The 7,568-nt window shown below is 42.0% G+C and overlaps 1 long non-coding RNA gene across 1 annotated transcript; it reads right to left on the reverse strand.

Moving 5' to 3' along the window:
- Positions 1–2,207: 2,207 nt before the first annotated feature.
- LOC124033250 lies at positions 2,208–5,461 on the reverse strand. The gene is made up of 3 exons (XR_006838342.1): positions 4,980–5,461; positions 4,057–4,186; positions 2,208–3,373 (listed from the first exon to the last, which is right to left on the reverse strand). It is a non-coding gene; the product is annotated as an uncharacterized LOC124033250 (long non-coding RNA).
- Between the last annotated feature and the right edge of the window lie 2,107 nt (positions 5,462–7,568).

Below are 7,568 nucleotides of genomic sequence, written 5' to 3' on the forward strand. Positions count from 1 at the left end.
AGTGGATCTAGGGGCTCCATTGTAAACTAAAACAATGATAACTAACCTGAACAACAGTATACAAGGCATATTGACATTTGAGAGAGACATACAGTTATCACAGGTGTTGAATTGGGAGAGCTAGCTAAAACAGTAGCTAAAACAGTAGGTGAGACAACAACAGCTAATCAGCTAGCACAACAACAGCAGGTAAAATGGCGTAGGCTAGGCAGGGGGTCGGATTAACTACACACAGAGCCTGAGTGCGGCTGGGGCCGACAGATAAAACATAAACAAGCAGAATGGAGTACCGTGATTAATGGACAGTCTAGCACGCATCAGCTACGTAGCCAAGTGATCAGTGTCCAGGGGGGCAGCGGTGGATGGGGCAGGGAAGCTGGACTGGCGAGTGTTATCCAGGTTAAAAAACAGTTAGCAGTGGCTAACAATGACAAAATAGCTTGTAGCTAGTCAGCTGGTTAGCTTCTGGAGGTTCTTGAGTGTGTTCTAAAAATTAAAAATAATGGTGATTCCGTATCACATTGGGTGAGGCAGGTTACCGGAAGGTATAAACAAATAAAAAATCGAAAAGGGAAAGTAAATATGGGTCCAGTGAGTGTTTGGGACGCGGCGATTCAGGCGGTTAGCAGGCCTGTGCTAACAAGCTAACAGTTAGTAGGCCAGGGCTAAACAAGTTAGCAGTTAGCGGACCGGGGCTAAACCAGCTAGCAGGCCGAATTAGCAAGCAAGGACGTCGCGATGGGGTGAGTCTGTTTATTCCTCTTCATGCGGTGACATCGATAGACCAGTCGAGGGTCCGGATATTGTAGCCCAGGAGTATGCTTCGGTGGCAGCACAGGAGATCTGGCCGGGCTAGCTTCAAGCTAAGTGGGTGGAAACGCTAGCCAGGAGTAATCATCCGGGGTTGCGGTTAGCTAGATAGCTAGTTGTGAAGAATCCAGCTGAAAATGTTCCGTTTGCGGTGGGAATCCGGTGATAAAAAATAATAGGTCCGTTATGCTCTGGTTAGAGTCGCGTTGTTCGAACTGGCGAGAGCTTTCAGAGCTAAAGGTTAGCTGATGACCTGTTAGCTGAAGACTGCTAGCAATGGTTTGCTGACTGATAGCTGGTAGCTAGCTGGTAGTTAGCTGGCTAGCTTCAGTTGAGGGGTTTCAGATCCAAAGTAGATATAAGTACTTTAGAAGAAAATAGCTACATTGGGTGAGGCGGGTTGCAGGAGAGTATTTAGAAGTTGAGGTTTAACAAAATGTTTTAAGAGATAATCGAAGAAAAATAGGTTTAAAAAATATAAAAAACGATATATACAAGGGACACGACACGACAAGACGTTCGACTGCTACGCCATCTTGGATTCATGTGGAAGAAGGTGCTCTGGTCAGATGAAACCAAAATTGAACTTTTTGGCAACAATACAAAACGTTATGTTTGGTGTAAAAGCAACGCAGCTCATCACCCTGAACACACCATCCCCACTGTCAAATATGGTGGTGGCAGCATCATGGTTTGGGCCTGCTTTTCTTCAGCAGGGACAGGGAAGATGGTTAAAATATATGGGAAGATGGATGGAGCCAAATACAGGACCATTCTGGAAGAAAACCTGATGGAGTCTGCAAAAGACCTGAGACTGGGACGGAGATTTGTCTTCCAACAAGACAATGATCCAAAACATAAAGCAAAATCTACAATGGAATGGTTCAAAAATAAACATATCCAGGTGTTAGAATGGCCAAGTCAAAGTCCAGACCTGAATCCAATCGAGAATCTGTGGAAAGAACTGAAAACTGCTGTTCACAAATGCTCTCCATCCAACCTCACTGAGCTCGAGCTGTTTTGCAAGGAGGAATGGGAAAAAAAATTCAGTCTCTCGATGTGCAAAACTGATAGAGACATACCCCAAGCGACTTACAGCTGTAATCGCAGCAAAAGGTGGCTCTACAAAGTATTAACTTAAGGGGGCTGAATAATTTTGCACGCCCAATTTTTCAGTTCTTGATTTGTTAAAGTTTGAAATATCCAATAAATGTCGTTCCACATCACGATTGTGTCCCACTTGTTGTTGATTCTTCACAAAAAAATACAGTTTTATATCTTTATGTTTGAAGCCTGAAATGTGGCAAAAGGTCGTAAAGTTCAAGGGGGCCGAATACTTTCGCAAGGCACTGTATGTAAGCTTTCTCCCTTCTGAAACTAAGTTTACAACCTTTATTCTACAAGACAAACTTGCACATGTTTAATAACACAGAATAATCCATTTGACGAAAAAAACATAACCAATATTTAGAAATGCTCCCGAAATTACATGAGAACCAGTATCTAAACACAGGCCTCCTCACAACATATAGGACAGACATCCCTCTAAGTCCTCATGCTCAGAAATATACTCAGGAATAGAGAGTAGGTCAGTGAAATCATTCATATTCCAAATCATAAGTAACAACCCAACTATTTATCCAACCAATATTTAGAATAGCATTCCTCAGTGATTCAAATTTGTCTTATCACTCAAAGTTAAAAACCTCAATTTAACACATCAATATTAGCAGATTTACTTACATTCAGTATAATTATCCCATAATTCTACTATTAACTTTTTTAATCATGATTATAATACAGATCAGTATCTCAATGCATTCTTAATCTAAATTACTACAATTTACATGGTGTAGACCTCTTCAATCAACCTGATACCACAAAAGTATAAACAATTTAATGGCACAGTTGACCAACCCCCCTCCCAGGCACTGAATCTTCTGGCGTCTCTACCATTTTTCTTCAGATAGCTTTACAGTTCAAAGTGGACGGCCCATGATAATGTCCCAATTTCAATGTCTCATCTTTACCACTCATGTCTTGTCCATTCGTCAACCAATATACCAGCATCATAAGAAAATGTTAGAACAGATCTTTCTCCATGATCACTCCAAGTGGACTCTCACAGTATGAGAGAAACATGAAAGAAAAGCAGTTGATAGCTTAGATCTGAGACTGTACACCCATTTCTGGCTTGGTTCTTTTCTCTCAGTAGAAGTGGTTTGGAAAGCCTCATTCAACGCCTTTGTCACTCTTCTTCAGCCAGTTAGAGTTTTTTTTGAGGTACACACCATTCGGTCCAATTATCTCTTCCATGCATTAAGATACCGTCTGATGTCACTTTTCATGATAACCTCGAAAGAACAGATCAGAACAACAGTTTAGTTCAGTTCATTAACTACATGATAAATTATTACTTTTACCAATTATTCTTAATACACATATCTAAACATATTTCACAGAGAATATCAAAACATTCTATTGAAACTATTCTTTCAAATTGGTTTATACTCCCCATCTCACTGTCAACTCCATCGTAGAGCCAAGGATAAAGAAGTTAGACCTATACCTCGGGAATAGAACAAAACAAACACAACAAATACAATACACTAAACAATACAATACACTCCTTCACATATCACTTAAGTTGTATAACTTCAATTCAAACCCTCAAAAAACCTGAAACCTCCCCCATGTTTTACACACATCTCTCCGCATGAGAGTAATGTAAAACAAAACTGAAAATAAATGTAAAACAAAATTTCAGCTAACCTAATCAAATTAAAATCACTAAACTGATAAAAACTCCACAAAGAAAAATGATTTAACCCCAATGGTCATAGGAAAATAGACTTAAAGCAGCATACCCTTAGTTAAAAGCAATGCCCTCTCACTCTTCACAGTGGTCCAAATTACAAATATGGCTAAGAAACATATTTACCAATTACAATTATCTTGAAGGCAGTATTACAAATGACCATAAATTCATTACCCAAATGGCTTTCCAATGCGGGTGATCAAGCCACAACGGAAAGTCATCAGAAGGTCATAGGTCATACAAAACCCTTCCAAGCAGTGTTTTTCACTATATTAAACAAATTGCAAACAATAGTCAACTAGTTCCAACATTTTTGTATTTCCATGTTCCCAGAACATTCATTTATCAAAATAATTTGCGTGTATAATGAAAACTTAGGAAATAAAAACTCATTAAAATCCCATGTGGTGAGTGCCCCTTGAAAATACCTTTGCACTAAAACAAACAACATCCAGGCCTTCTTCATGTGGTAGTTTATGGCCTCAATTTCACCCACTCTCCCCAAGTGTATAGTCCCTGGAAGCATTCCAGAGAGAGACAGTGAAATATCCATTTTCCCTGAGAAAACACAAAACACTTAGTTAGTATTCATTACACTACATCGATTCAGAAACTCAAACGTGAACTATAAACCAAACCTAATGATAATTCCACTGTATGTAGATGATACAGTGATAAATTCATGCAAATAACAAACTACAAAAGAACTCACTACTATAATGGTTCAGATGACAAAATTGCTCAGAGACTCATGTTTACATCTCAATCAAATAAAACACAGTCTGCATGTTCCTCAAAAAACAACTACTGATGGAAAAAGCTCCTGGTGGTATCTGATTTTAAGTGCCAAGGCATCATACTGACTTCCAACCTTTCTTTTAAAAAACAAACAATAAAGGAACTCAAATAACCAAATTCAAATCAATCAAATTCAATCTAGCCAATTCCCCAAAACATATGAAATTGTTTTGACTATTGCGGTAACAACACTATAATTAAAATCTATGATACTCCCCCACTTAACATATTAGTTTACCAGTTTGGCCCAATCTTGCTTTTCAACATTCATACCTATTCAGTCTTCTGCCAACAGGCTCTCATACTACTCAATCCAGCAATCACCTTTAATGACCTGACATTGTTCCACATAATGGAAACATACTATAATGTTAGACTACATGAACTTTCCTGCTCAAATGAACTGGTGTTACTTAAACAATCAAACCAAGAATCTATAACCATCAGAATCTATTCTCACAATGTTTTACACACTCACAACTTTCAGATCTCTCTTTCTTCCTCTTCCAGTGGGCAAAAATATAACCCCTTCCATTTCAACGTTTTTCCTTACCTCTATCGTAAGCTTTAAAACCAAACTTTATAACTTCCTCTTCTCTTTGCTCTTCACACTTATGAAATGTATCCTATTTCTTTAAAAATAACACACGCAGCGCCAAAATTATAACATGCGTCAGTCAATCTATAAGAATGAAAAACATTTCGGTAATCACTTTCTATCACCATCCTCTCCCCGCTATTATTTCCTCTCCATGCAGAATTTCTTTAACTTAGGTAACTGTCTTCTCTATTGATACAGTAATTTAAATACGACTCAATTCTCAATACATTATTCCAGCAGATAATTTAGTGAACAGACATCGTCTTGCATCAGAATTCGCTTCGTTATTATTTTAAGTTGAATTAGTCTATCAATTTGAACCAGACAAGCTATTAAAACGTTCAGTTCATATCTTATACAAACACTAGCGACCATAACTTTCCAGGCAAAACATACAAATAGATTATTTTACAATCAAAAAACTCAGAATTCAGTCAGCGCAATGACTGGGAAAGGAACCGAGGCCTCCCGCGTGGCAGGCGAGAATTCTACTACTGAACCACTAATGCTATTCGAAAAAGATTCTCCGCAAATAAACCCAATTTACAAGTAAAATCAAAACACGTCACTACCGGCAATTCTCAGAAGAAAAACAGTTAATAACTAGGAAACAGATATTGTGCCTTTTAATAAAAGTAAATTATGTTTACTTATGCAACGTATTTCAATTACTTTACTACATCACATTAATCACGCAATGATAATTAGTTTGATGGAAAACCTTAGGCTTTGTACAACATTATCATTTACATTTACATTTAAGTCATTTAGCAGACGCTCTTATCCAGAGCGACTTACAAATTGGTGCATTCACCCTATGACATCCAGTGGAACAGTCACTTTACAATAGTGCATCTAAAACTTAAGGGGGGTGAGAGGGATTACTTATCCTATCCTAGGTATTCCTTAAAGAGGTGGGGTTTCAGGTGTCTCCGGAAGGTGGTGATTGACTCCGCTGTCCTGGCGTCGTGAGGGAGTTTGTTCCACCATTGGGGGGCCAGGGCAGCGAACAGTTTTGACTGGGCTGAGCGGGAGCTGTACTTCCTCAGTGGTAGGGAGGCGAGCAGGCCAGAGGTGGATGAACGCAGTGCCCTTGTTTGGGTGTAGGGCCTGATCAGAGCCTGGAGGTACTGAGGTGCCGTTCCCCTCACAGCTCCGTAGGCAAGCACCATGGTCTTGTAGCGGATGCGAGCTTCAACTGGAAGCCAGTGGAGAGAACGGAGGAGCGGGGTGACGTGAGAGAACTTGGGAAGGTTGAACACCAGACGGGCTGCGGCGTTCTGGATGAGTTGAAGGGGTTTAATGGCACAGGCAGGGAGCCCAGCCAACAGCGAGTTGCAGTAATCCAGACGGGAGATGACAAGTGCCTGGATTAGGACCTGCGCCGCTTCCTGTGTGAGGCAGGGTCGTACTCTGCGGATGTTGTAGAGCATGAACCTACAGGAACGGGCCACCGCCTTGATGTTGGTTGAGAACGACAGGGTGTTGTCCAGGATCACGCCAAGGTTCTTGGCGCTCTGGGAGGAGGACACAATGGAGTTGTCAACCGTGATGGCGAGATCATGGAACGGGCAGTCCTTCCCGGGAGGAAGAGCAGCTCCGTCTTGCCGAGGTTCAGCTTGAGGTGGTGATCCGTCATCCACACTGATATGTCTGCCAGACATGCAGAGATGCGATTCGCCACCTGGTCATCAGAAGGGGGAAAGGAGAAGATTAATTGTGTGTCGTCTGCATAGCAATGATAAGAGAGACCATGTGAGGTTATGACAGAGCCAAGTGACTTGGTGTATAGCGAGAATAGGAGAGGGCCAAGAACAGAGCCCTGGGGGACACCAGTGGTGAGAGCGCGTGGTGAGGAGACAGATTCTCGCCACGCCACCTGGTAGGAGCGACCTGTCAGGTAGGACGCAATCCAAGCGTGGGCCGCGCCGGAGATGCCCAACTCGGAGAGGGTGGAGAGGAGGATCTGATGGTTCACAGTATCGAAGGCAGCCGATAGATCTAGAAGGATGAGAGCAGAGGAGAGAGAGTTAGCTTTAGCAGTGCGGAGCGCCTCCGTGATACAGAGGAGAGCAGTCTCAGTTGAATGACTAGTCTTGAAACCTGACTGATTTGGATCAAGAAGGTCATTCAGAGAGAGATAGCGGGAGAGCTGGCCAAGGACGGCACGTTCAAGAGTTTTGGAGAGAAAAGAAAGAAGGGATACTGGTCTGTAATTGTTGACATCGGAGGGATCGAGTGTAGGTTTTTTCAGAAGGGGTGCAACTCTCGCTCTCTTGAAGACGGAAGGGACGTAGCCAGCGGTCAGGGATGAGTTGATGAGCGAGGTGAGGTAAGGGAGAAGGTCTCCGGAAATGGTCTGGAGAAGAGAGGAGGGGATAGGGTCAAGCGGGCAGGTTGTTGGGCGGCCGGCCGTCACAAGACGCGAGATTTCATCTGGAGAGAGAGGGGAGAAAGAGGTCAGAGCACAGGGTAGGGCAGTGTGAGCAGAACCAGCGGTGTCGTTTGACTTAGCAAACGAGGATCGGATGTCGTCGACCT

The sequence above is a fragment of the Oncorhynchus gorbuscha genome, linkage group LG04, assembly GCF_021184085.1.
Source record: "Oncorhynchus gorbuscha isolate QuinsamMale2020 ecotype Even-year linkage group LG04, OgorEven_v1.0, whole genome shotgun sequence".
NCBI classification, from domain to species: Eukaryota; Metazoa; Chordata; class Actinopteri; order Salmoniformes; family Salmonidae; genus Oncorhynchus; species Oncorhynchus gorbuscha.